At 42.5% G+C, this 13,408-nt stretch overlaps 1 protein-coding gene across 3 annotated transcripts in view; it reads right to left on the reverse strand.

Moving 5' to 3' along the window:
- pcbp4 (poly(rC) binding protein 4) overlaps window positions 1–13,408 on the reverse strand; it is an 80,843-nt gene that overhangs the window by 44,797 nt on the left and 22,638 nt on the right. For all 3 annotated transcript variants that reach the window (XM_028003832.1, XM_028003834.1, XM_028003835.1), the window contains exon 2: window positions 1,824–1,874. The gene's annotated coding sequence lies outside the window, so the exon portion shown is untranslated. The remainder of the gene's footprint in view (window positions 1–1,823; window positions 1,875–13,408) is intronic.

Here is a 13,408-nt window from a genome sequence, read left to right on the forward strand (position 1 = left end):
CAAAGAGGAAACCAGAACTGCTGATCCCAAACAAGATGGAGACGTGCTCTTCCTGCCGCTTCATGTTGGACAAACTTAGGAAGCCATGAAGGATTGAAAATATGGATTTTACAATTTGTGAACGAGCCGCATGAAGAACACTTGCGGTATGTTTCTCTAGAGGATGAAGCTGCTGCTTCCTGCTGGAAAAACCAACACGAATCCCAGAGTTGATGCTGTGGATCGCAACATGAGTCCATCCATCAATGAAACAATGTTTTACCATTTTTTATGAAACTTTATTTAGAAACTCACCGAGATCAAAACCTCACTAAGGATGACCCGACCAAGAAAAGCAGCAGCACGTCATGACAGGCGAGACAAACAGAAATAACAACAAACATAAACCTCCAGCCGTTCGGCCAGAAGCTTCAGTGTTTTCACAAACCAGATCATCTCAGAGTCTCAGAAGCTGCCATGCGGCGTACCACAGGGCTCAGTTTCAGGACATATTCTAACACACAGAAACATTACTTATACTAAGAGTAAAAGAATAAGAGCATATAAGTAAACATTATCTAAATGTAACTACAAGGCTACATGATACAACGAATATTTGATAATTACTAAAAATACAATTTATCCAACACATTCTAATGTTTATTTCCCCTCCAGGCCAAAATATCTGCCAGTTTTCTGATAGTCTTCTTCATTTTCTATGCTGATGACATTCAGCTATGAGTTGTCATTGATAAAATGTTTAAGTAGCTCTGTGACGACAACTTGCAGCAAACCGGTTGACTGAAGCAATGCAACATGTCGGCGTGTCAAACTCTCCTGTCCAACCAAACCTGAGGAACCAGAACCATGAGGTTCCGGATTTCAGGTGTGAAAATACGCTGAATCTCCACATGAACTACTGGTAAGTTGTCAGATTCATTTTAAATGTCAGTATTGACCTTTCAGCAATGTGGGTCGATCTGCCAGGCTCTGAACGGGGGGGGATCAGGGATCAGTTTCCATCGTCATCGCAGCTGCATGGCGAAGATCACATTTAGTCAGACCGACTGTAACGAGTTTCTACTGTAAAATGTTACATGTTTTCTGCATCTTAAATGTTTGTTAGATTGTTTGTAGCCCATGTGAACATGTTGAAGTCCTCAGAAAGTGGGATGTTTCTGGTGGTGACCCAGGGGAGCCTGGTGGGTCACCACCAGAGGTGTGTGTGTGTGTGTGTGTGTGTGCGTGCGTGTGTGTGTGTGTGTTTTACAGTTGAGTTTCAGTCAGACGGTTATCCCATTAAATGCGTGCTGTTTCATTGCAGTGATGCTCCCATCGGGTTCACTGTTTACCTCCAGGTCCAACATGTCAGACTGGATTTTATAAACACGAATAAACTACACAACCATGAGTTCAATAATGCCTGATTCCAGGACAGGAAGTTAGAAGTGGGAGAGTTAGAAACTTCCTGTTTATTCCAGCCCTGCGGAGCATCAATATCTGACTAAATCACATTTTTCGTACCCTGACATTTTAAAAGTTTGCTTAAAATTTGCATGACAGTTGGATGGAAACGCAGTAAAGTCAAAGTCCTGCAGAAACTCCAGAGAATCCAGAGGAGCTGAAGCAAAGTTCAGGATTCATGGTTCCATTATTTTTTACTTTACTTGGTAAAACGTATTTTCACCATAAAAAAATCATTTGGTTAGTATGGAGGATAATATTGATAAATAGTTCTCTGAGGCAACAGAACCGCCTTAAAGAGCGAGTCTTTGAACAAACGTATTCTCAGAGGTTTAAATCAGCTGAACGTTCGTCAGGATGTTGAAAAGTTTTGAACTCACCAATCTGACGGATCAGGTGTGAAGGCGTGGCAACATCTCTGGATCAGAACCCTGCAGGAAGAAACACACTGATGATCATCTGACTCAATTAAAACTGGGGCCGGGACTTTAACACAACAATTTGATTCATTGATTATATAGATTTTAAATTATACATTTCTTTATGCAATTAATCACTTTTTTTAATACCAAGATTCCCATTTTAACCTTTATATTTGTGCATTTCTGGTACACAAGCTAACAACAGCAGCTAACACACCAACAGCAACGGTGGACGACGAAGCATCTTCTGGTCCACTGGGCTTCAATTCTGCTTATAAACGATCTGATTGGACGCTGGAAAAGACCATGTTTGTGTTCAAGTTGAGCTACCAGGAGTTAGCCTATCATAAAATAGCATCTCAATGCTAGCACGTAGCAGCAAACGCTAATGCTAGCATCCAGAGAAAACATTTCTAAAGCAGCTCCATGAATGATCAGAGAAACTCCGGAAAGATGAATGGATAGAAAAACACTTTGCTCCAATCTGATGGTTGAAGAACAAATTAATAAATATCCGTTTATTTATTCAACAACTTAGCAGCAAAAATTGGTTTTTGACTTAATTTTTTTTTTTAATCTATAATTTTAAAGAAGTTACAGGCTGTGAAATTAAATCCATTAAAATTTTAATCTGGTCCCACCACTAATTAACACCTTCCTCACATTAAAACTCAATAAAATTAATTGAATTTTGTGTTTCTTTAGGTGACAAAGTTCAAAAAGTGTAAAATTCCTGGAATCCAGATTATCAGATGGGGACAAAAGCAGACAGAAAGCAGCAGCGCTGATTTACACTCAGAGTCGTTAAGTTTCCAGTTCCTCTCACTACTAAACTCCACTGCTCCCACTAACCAAACTGGTTCCCAGTTCAGCTGAAGAGCATCTGAGATGTTTCCAGTAAGTCTGTTGTTCTTCAGCTGCTGGACACAGAGACGGACAGAGGGACACAGAGACAGACAGAGGGACACAGAGAGGGACAGAGGGACAGACAGAGGGACACGGAGACGGACAGAGGGACACAGAGATGGACAGAGGGACGGACAGAGACGGACAGAGGGACACAGAGAGGGACAGAGGGACAGACAGAGGGACACGGAGACGGACAGAGGGACACAGAGACAGACAGAGGGACACAGAGAGGGACAGAGGGACAGACAGAGGGACACGGAGACGGACAGAGGGACACAGAGAGGGACAGAGGGACAGACAGAGGGACACGGAGACGGACAGAGGGACACAGAGACAGACAGAGGGACACAGAGAGGGACAGAGGGACAGACAGAGGGACACGGAGACGGACAGAGGGACACAGAGACAGACAGAGGGACACAGAGACGGACAGAGGGACACAGAGACAGAGGGACACAGAGAGGGACAGAGGGACAGACAGAGGGACACGGAGACGGACAGAGGGACACAGAGACAGACAGAGGGACACAGAGACGGACAGAGGGACACAGAGACAGACAGAGGGACACAGAGAGGGACACAGAGACAGACAGAGGGACACAGAGAGGGACACAGAGACAGACAGAGGGACACAGAGAGGGACACAGAGACAGACAGAGGGACACAGAGAGGGACAGAGGGACAGACAGAGGGACACGGAGACGGACAGAGGGACACAGAGACAGACAGAGGGACACAGAGACGGACAGAGGGACACAGAGACAGACAGAGGGACACAGAGAGGGACACAGAGACAGACAGAGGGACACGGAGACGGACAGAGGGACACAGAGATGGACAGAGGGACGGACAGAGACGGACAGAGGGACACAGAGAGGGACAGACAGAGGGACACAGAGAGGGACAGAGGGACAGACAGAGGGACACGGAGACGGACAGAGGGACACAGAGACAGACAGAGGGACACAGAGACGGACAGAGGGACACAGAGACGGACAGAGGGACACAGAGATGGACTGCTGCACAGCAGAGGCGGACCCAGTAGAGACAGCTGGAATCTCCGGATCGCCGCTCTGCGTTCCTCAGAGGGTTTGGTGGGTCGACTCGTGCTGTTGTAGCCGGTAAACCGGCTGAGAGGTGGGAACACACACACGTCCTCTGACCTTTTCCAGATGTCAATGTGTGTGTGTGTGTGTGTGTTATCAGAGCTATAATGAGGTCTGAGGGGAACACAAGGCGTCCTGTCTGTCTCTGATCAGAAACACACAGAGTCACGACCCTGACCCACCCACACACACACACACACACACACGCACACACACGCACACACACACACACACACACACACACACACACACACACACACAGTCGCTGGCTATTAATCTGGTACAACAACCAGCAGAGACTTTTAATCTGAAACAACAACCATGTGAATCTGACACTCTGCAAACCTGGAACCAAACACAGAAACACATCTCTGCAAAAACACATGGAGTCTTACCAAGTATCCAGTTTCTATTGCTGATGTCTTAGTATACATCAAATAAGACTAAAGTAACTTAAAAGTAACTTTTCAGGGAGGAGAACAAAGTGGAAAAACTTCAATAATTAATAGAGGAAGTTCAGACATATTTAGGCATCTGAAAAATCCCAAACAATCCAGGATTATCAGATATTCCACAAGAAGCAGAAGCTTTTAGGTCAAGATAATAAAAACATGAATATATTCAGAAACTGAGGAAAGATTAGAAGATAAATATATGAATAATGAATCAACCTGTTTTAATTAAAGCCTGATTCTTTGCTACATAAATATAGAAACAGAAACAGAGGAGGGACGGGATACGAATGAAGGTCCAGATGAAGCTGACCGGTTCTGATGGAGGATCATTACGGCCTCTGAAGAAATCAGCGATTCATGTTTTAATGAACGTTTCATCCGTTCATCATGCAGTGACGTCCAGAGCTACAGTTCAGCCGATTTTAAATTTACCACTTAGTTTTTTTATCTTTAGCACCAACTATTTTTATTCCCACTGAGACAAACACCAGACGGCCGACAGCAATCTGAGGAATTCATAAAACAAGTTGTAGTAAAAGTTAAATAAAATTAAAGGAAAAAAGCAGCCATTAACCAAAACTTTTTCTCTAAAACACATTGAAAATACAAGAATTTTAGTTTTAATTAATCTGCAGAGTTTTGGGTTCGACTGCAGAATAGGAGAGTAGTAGGAAAATAAAGATAGTGAGCCGAGGCTGCAGTGAATCTGTCCAGGTGACGTAAGAGATATCAGCTGGAAGATGGAGCGCCCCCTACTGATTTTTGTCTGGAACGTGATTCCAAGTTACTTGTAAAAAATTGCTGATTGGACCTTCTAGGCCTCCGTGTCCTTACCTTAACGAGCTTAAACCAAATTATGTGCCCACAGTTTTTATCCACAAAGCGCCTAAACCGGATATTGAGTGACAGACACCGGAAGAAACATTAGCAGGGAGCGCTGGAAGCTCTTTTAGATGCTAACGGAGCTAATGCTACTGTCGCTGGTACTGAATGTGAAAACACGGACCGACACCGGACCCTAAACAGCTGTTACCGGACTGGACACAGAGCTACAGAACCACCTAGTGGACCACGCAGTCCGACCAGAGGTACGTGTCGTTCATGGTTTCATTCATGAAGCTGAAGGCAGCAGCAGCTGGACAACCCTGTCCTCTTCCTCCGGTCCAAACTGAAAACTTGAAGTTACTCATGGCTATTTTGGCTGTATGGAGCTAGTCCAATCGTCCTAGCACCCAGAATGCATTGCAGCGTAAACAACATGGCGACTACCATGTGACAATATTTCATTAACATTTATAAAAACCAAACAACCTACAGTATTACCGCTTTGTTTTGACATTTAAAATAAATATTTCTAAAATAAAGTTTTGTTATAACTAATTGTGGATCCCTGTAAAACCAGCATGTGGACCAATCAGGAGGCTGAGCCGCGTTGAGCCTGGATTGTACAGCAGCTGAGCTCCAATCCCTCCTTTGCAACTCAACAAATTGGAAAAGTTGGGCTTATAAAAACATAAAAGCTTATGAACCAGTGTAGAAATCAGCAGCTCTCTGATAGCCGCCATCTCTCCTCCACTGCATGACCAAACTATGGAGCATTATTTATTGCAGACTGTCTAATGTCATGTTTCCACACAAATGCTAAGAAGGAGAATTTGCAAATATTCACTTTGGCTGCAGGTTTTATGATCAATCGTTTTTCGTTTCATTAAGCAGAGTTTATATGTGGATGAAAGATCAGATAAAAGTTTATCAGATATCTGGCTGCGTGAACAGGGTCACCAGAACATCTGAACGCCATTTTCTGTTGCATTTAAATCAATCTTTACCAAATCTGAGTGATGATTAGCCAGGTTTACTGCAGCTCTTTGTAGTATTGATGTTGCATTCGGTGTTATTTCAATAATCTTAAATTAATGCTATGTATTGCCTCTCTAAGAGGAATCACATTTTCTAAATGCTGGAGTTTCTATGGCAGGTGAATTTAGGTTTTCATGCGGCTGATTGAGCTGGCCGATCCGACATGCCGACAGCAGTTCGTTATCCCGCTGTCACAACATCGTCCCCAATTATCCAGTGGTGTCTGTCAGGCTCATAACGGATCATTCATCGACGTCGCTGGTCGCTCTGGGATCCAGCAAATCAGTTCTTCTCAGAACGATAACTCATCCTTTTCTTCTCGTTCATCAGGCAGAATCAGATCAAACTGTTCCTGAAATGTTTTCTCTCCTCAGTTAAAGGATTAGTTACAGCAGAGACAGCAGCTGCGAGTTCACATCATAAAATCATAACGCAGCGAGGAGCGTCGTTTCATAAACATTAAATCTAATCCTAATCTCCTTCCCGACGCCGCGGCTCTGAATACAGTGGAAGAAGTTAGCGACTGTAATTAATGGCGGCCGCTTCCTGCTGAGCTGCTCTGGTCTTTAATGGCTCCATGAATCTCATCAGCTTTGTTAAAACCAGCAGGAGGGAAAACTTTCCTGAAACCACCGGAGACTGTTGGAGCGAAGCGGAGAAGAGCTGCAGGAGCTAAAGAGACTAAAGGGGGAGAAGATTTCTGATCTGATGGAGACAAAAGGCAGCGAACACACCGAGACGCGTTAACAGCTGACACTAAATGAATCAGATGGTTCTGGAGTCTGGACCGAATCCAGAAGACATGGATCTGAAAGAACGAGAACCTGGATGCAAACTAGTGATGGACAGCAGTTGGATATTTGCCTTTCAGCCTGCAGCTGGGCGATACGGCTTAAAAATAAAATGTTATTGTTTCATACCAGATCCGATTTATAATTTTGTTTTGTTTTTTCTTGTTCACTTTCTTTTCTGAAAGGAAATGACAAATGAGTAAAATAAATTCAATCATCTCTGCAGAGTATCAGGGTCAGGCTATGAGATTTTTTGTTTAATTACTAGACTAAAGTCATAATATTAGCAGAATAATGATTCAATTTAACCAGAATTAAAATTATGAGAAAAAGTCCATTTGAGCAGCTCAGTTCCTGCGACTCTTTTTTCAAAATAAACTCAATAGTCTCTTAGTTTGGCGCTGATGTGTTAAAAAGATTAGGTATTTGTAGTCATAAAATTACTACTTTAGTCTCCTAATTTTAGAATTTTATCCTGGTAATATTATACATTTTTTGTAATAATTAAAAAATTAAAAATTAATTGTCTGACTGTAATATTCTGTCATAGAGTTAACCTGAATTAACCGAAGTCCAAATAATAAAAGCTGTAAAAAAAGAAAAAAAAAGCTTGTCAAACAAGATGGCCGCCTTGGCGTGCTGATACACTGAACTATGGAAACCGAGGAGCGCATTGGTTAAAAAGAAGAAAGAAAAATCCAGATGTTCCAGAAATTAAATCTTCAACAACCAAAAATTGCTAAAAAGCTAAAATTGCCCTACATTACTTCAGTCTTCAGCAGCCAAGCAGCAGAAGATCCCAGTAAACAAATCCAGGTCTCCTTCCTGCCCAGCCACTCATCGTCATGTCAACGCCTCGACTGGAAACCGTTTATATATTTAAAGAGAAGCAGGAACATCAAACACATTTAGATTTCATTTCTTCCTCATTTGGAGATTTTTTCCGCCATGCTGGGAATGTTTCTGCTCCGGCTCGACCCGTCTCTCCTTCTTCTTTTCTATTTCTGGCGGCACATGACGGCCTGAATTTAGTCCACAAACATGGCAGTGACTCTTTTCACACTCTCATCTCGTTTTGATCTCAGATCAAATCCTTTTTGTTTTCCCGTGTGGAATAAAATAAAGCTCCAGGCTTCTTTTTGAAGCTTCGTTTTCTCCACGCTGTGCAGGACTTTTCTCCAACATGGAGCTCAGGTGTCAGCATAAGTTGAGCAGGTTTGATCTTCTCCCATTTATCTGGCAGAAGAAACTTTAAGGAAACTTCAATCTCCTCACATTAAGCAGGAACTGTTCCAGTAAATCCTGGTTTTTCATGATGAAAACTCTACAAAGTGAAGATACAGTTCTATGAACTCATCAATGCCTGAATTTATATCTAATTTTAAAAAGTGTATTACTTGTAGAGATTGTAATTTTTTAAAAAGAATCCTGCATTCTTTAGCTGTGATGCTAATTGGATAATCTAGACACTTAAGGAGTGAAGCAGTGTTCAGTCTTAAATCCTGATTATTTTATTGATGCTGTTTTTGCTCAAAGAAAACTGTGAAACTGAGTCAACATGTATGTTTTTGATCAGTTCTTACTTGTTCATTATTAATTAAAAATGAAAAAAATAGCTATTAATTAACTATTAATGTAGCTACATGCAGTAAAGTTCTTTCATTGCAGAGTCCCATCAGCTCCCAGCTGCTTTTTGGAAAATGAAATCAGTTATAAATTAAATTTCAACATATATTTTTTTAATCATAATTGGCATTCCTCCTGCAGTGTTTCCAATATGAAAACATAAATACTGAAAAATCCTCTTACTGAACTGCATCAGACGCTTCTAACATCCGTTTCATGATTTTAAAAAAAAGGTATTGTGAAAAAAAATATTCATCAACATTTATAGATTGTTTCTCATAATCTAAATTATTTTAATTCATATTTACATAATCAAAATACACGCATATAATTTACTATTTCTACAATAATATCTTCATTTTATATTCTTTATGCTTTTACTCTTTTATGCTGCCAACTGTCGCTGAAAAGCTTCAAAACCCAAGTTAGAAATAACTTTCAGAATTTTGGTCACATGTTATTTTAATATGTTATATGTAGAAAACATTAGAAAACCTAAATATATATTTAAACCTAAATATATATTTTTATTGCATAATGAGGGATTAAGATTATTTGTGGAGTTTACCAGCTAAATCAGCTTCATTCTATGCTGTCAGCCCATTGCTGTCATGCGCTTCCATGAACAACGTGCAGTTCACACTCCGACCACTAGATGGTATCAAAGCTCTTCTAATAGCAACTTTAGTATGGGAGGCAGATGCATCAACCAACACGTTTGAAATTAGTTGAACTGTTTGGCTGAAATAACAGTGAAAACGATATGAAGCTAATCAGGTTTTTCAAACATCAGTGATTTGTTTGTTAGCCTGGTTCAGACTCTGAGCTCCAGGACTTCCAGGACCTCCAGGACTTCCAGGACCTCCAGGACCTGCAGGTAAGCATCAGCTGCTGGATGCTGGAGAACTCGTCTCCACTGACGTTTCCGTTTTATCTCCTGCTCTGCTGGGAAGGAGGATTTGGGCTCACCGTCCCCCACGGCACGGATTAAAATTTAAAAATCACAAACAGCAGCGCTGCAGCCGAGTGAGCACACACACAGGGAGACAAAGTGACATTTCGCAGCTTATCAGTCAGACTGCAGCGAGGTGTGGATGACAGAGTAATAGCTGGGTGCAGAGTTCCAGCTAAATGAGCCCTTAAGCACGTCCTTCAGTCGGGCTGCGGCTCCGAGGCCGACCGGGAATCTGGAGCCGAAGAAAGCAGAACATCTGAGGAAGGTTAGCGTTCAATCAGAGCTTCACCGCTTCAGTCAGGAGCCACTCCACCGCTCCGCACTTATCAGAAACAACCACATTAAACTGCAGTTATTATATAATCTGCAGACTGAGCAGAAAACACTGAGAGGGAATCAGATTCAACTCCTGGTGGATGGAGACGAAGATCAGCAAGTAGAAACAGAAATGATGAGTTTAACTCTCCACATTGAGTCCAGAGCTCAGTGGAACCGTTCTGGTTCTGCTCAGGTCGGTGTAGCGGTTCTGGTTCTGCTCAGGTCGGTGTAGCGGTTCTGGTTCTGCTCAGGTCGGTCTTCCAACAGGATGGATTTATCTGCTGGCATGAACATAGAAATGTTTTCATCTTCGTTCAGATCTGGCAGCGGGACGCCTCAGACCGGGTCAGAACTTTGTCAGCAGACCGGACCCAGTTTGGTGTCTATCTTGGTTCTGATATTCCTCCTCGTTAGTAACTCAGTAAGCTGCAGCTGATCCGGAACGCTGCTGCTGGCGTTCTGACTAAAACCAGGGAGGTAGAGCACACCAACCTTTAGTCCTTCACTGACGGACTGTAAACTACTGCTGGTAGTTTAGAAATCACTGAACGGATGGTTCTGGCTCTGTAACCAGAACCAGAACCAGACACAGGGAAGCAGAACTCAGCTTCTATGCAGCACAAATCTGGAACAAACTGCCAGAAAAGTGAAAAACAGCCAAAACACTGAGTTCCTTTAAATCTCAACTAAAAACCCAGCTGGTTAGAGCTGCTTTTGGTTCATAATAACCTAAATATTGATCGATATATTTGATTATGATTATACTTAATGAACCGTGACAGTGAGTCAGAAAAACAACCAGTGAAAGATAAACTGCAGCTTCTGCAGGAGGGGAGGAGAGCTGAGGGTCAAAGGTTAAACTGGATATTAAAGATAAGGACCCAGATATTAAACACGTCCCGTAATAGAGCTGCGAGGCGAAGAGGAAGGACGGCTTCAGGTCCTCTCCTCATCCTCAATCGAGCTGAAGTGTTGAATTACTCCCATCAGCAGCAGCGTCCTCCTGTCACTTCCCATCATGCACCTCTGCTCTCCAATCTGGGTTTTATCCTGCGTAACCTGACCCTGACCAACACGTCTCCAATGATCCCCCCCCATGCCGCCGAGTCATACGATGCCTCCATCCTTCTGTCTCCAACGGTAACGACCCCCCCCCCCCCCCCCCCCCAGGGGCGAGAGACACGGACGAAGACGAGGAGAGAGACGGACGGGAGGGACGGCTGGATCGATAGCTTTTAGCAGGAAGGAGCTCTCAGATCTCACACACACACACACGCACACACACACACACACACACACACACACCCCTACACTAACAGCCACTAACATCATGCAGCTCACATGACTCCATTACACAGAGGTTTAATGGAGATTTGCTCGTCTTAATGGAAAATCATCACTAACTGCAGCCATAAATGATGCATTAAAAATTACGTTTCCTCTGATTACTGTAAGTAGCAAATAGACAATAATAATAATAATAATCTATACAGACAGAAAAGAGCACAAAAAATATCCCAAGTTCTCCAAGGCTCAGTCCTGGGAACCCTCCTGTTTCATATCTGCATGTTCAGGTTGTGACAAGAAACCATTTCAGTTACCATGACTACGCAGGTGACACCCAGCCCCACATTACGATGATGTCACCAGGTCACTGAACACATCCAACCCCTGAGCAGATGCTGAGAATAAATCAATCTGTGGAGCTGCCAAAACTTTCTCCAGCTGGATCGGAGGCGACGCTTTGACTCCAATCCGATCTGATCCAGACCTGGAAGTGACATCGACCTTCGCATTCGCCTGCAGTGAGAACGTAGCTGACGTGTCCACGCCTTCCCTTCGTCTCCATTTCTTATAATCGTCCTCATCCGGGTTTCAGTCCGTCGCTATGGCTACAGCTTCTACAAAACACCTTAGTTCTGGAGACGCACCGATTCCATATCATTATCTGTATCGGTGCAGATATTGATAATAATTGTCGATCGGTGACAATGTTCTGAATAATAAAAAATCCAGATCTATTCAGTCTAATTCTGTTCTTTCAACTGAGTGCTTTAGTTATTTTACATTATATTTAGGATTCCTGATTGCATTTTCTGAACATCTGATAGTTTGTTAGTTTATTTTTACTAGTTTGACTAAAGTCGTCAGCCTGTTTATGCCTCATTTATTTTACGTTGGCTGTTTTACTGCTAACTGCACCGACTGAACTAATTAAAGTTTTACAGGTTTGACCAAACTTCTACTTATTGGTGGATTTCAGTTAACAAATAAATTTATAACTCTGCAAATTATGTCTGTGTTTAAAAAATAAATAAGTGTTTTAAGTCAGTTCAGCTGTTTTTCTGATTGGGATCGATATCAGATACCTCAGGACAGTGGGTCAGTGCATCGCTAACAACTAACTGGCACTCAGACACTCTAATCCTCCAGATTAGCTTCTTTACAGCAGCTGCTGGTTGGCTTTAGAACTGATTTTAAGATTTATTAGTTGCTCTTAAGGCATTGCATTGATTGGTGCCTTCCTTCCTCTCTAATCTTTAAATGAGAACATTCCCAGGTCCAGATCCTCTGATCCCAGGTCCAGATGATCTGATCCCAGGTCCAGATCCTCTGATCCCAGGTCCAGATCCTCTGATCCCAGGTCCAGATGATCTGATCCCAGGTCCAGATTACGGCTCAGAGCAGATCAGGTCTTTGTAGTCGTCGTTTGTTAATCTGGAACAAACTTCCTCTTCACATCAGCTGCAGACATTTTAAAATCTCATTTCTATTCTTTGTTTTTTGGCACTCAGACATTTTATTAATTTCTTGTCTTAAATTGTCATTTAACTTTTGTTTTATGTTATTTTAGCTGCACAGCACTAACATGGAATATATTGATGATCAAATCATGATCAACATATTACCTCAGCTGTAAGAATGGTTGGTTTTCATATAAACAATCAGAAAATCCAAGCAAACATTTCCGTCTTAGTGATGCTGCGTTCAGTTTGAGTTGGATCTGCAAACAGCAGCAGAGGAAACAAAACATATTATATGAGCAAATATTAATATTGTTCTGCTCTCTGTGAGGGAATCGTTGCTCTTTAATCTGGAAGACGAGCCGACAGCCGAGCAGCACCAACTGTTTATTTCATTCCTCTGATTCTTTCAGCCACGCTCCATTAATCTGCAGAGTTATGCAATATTGCTGCACAAGTTGAGATTGAATTCAACCGAGGGACGAATTACTCCGAACATCTCCTGCTCGACAGCTTTTACAGTATTTTCCTGGGTGAATCTGGATTTCTGCAGAAACAACCAGGAGATGAGCCGAGAATATGTGGGATTAAGTGAAGCTCGGAGGAAACGTTCACCCTGAGGAGAAACGCAGAGGAAGATTCTGCTGACTGAGGACTCATAGTGTCAGAAAGTCGCCTCGGTTTGTCTTCTTGTTTCTGTCTCTGCAGGCTGCAGGACAAACTGAGGCTGACAGTCGATGACTCTGCACAACACCGGATTTATATTAAACAAAGACACG

The sequence above is a fragment of the Xiphophorus couchianus genome, chromosome 20, assembly GCF_001444195.1.
Source record: "Xiphophorus couchianus chromosome 20, X_couchianus-1.0, whole genome shotgun sequence".
In the NCBI taxonomy this organism is placed as follows: Eukaryota; Metazoa; Chordata; class Actinopteri; order Cyprinodontiformes; family Poeciliidae; genus Xiphophorus; species Xiphophorus couchianus.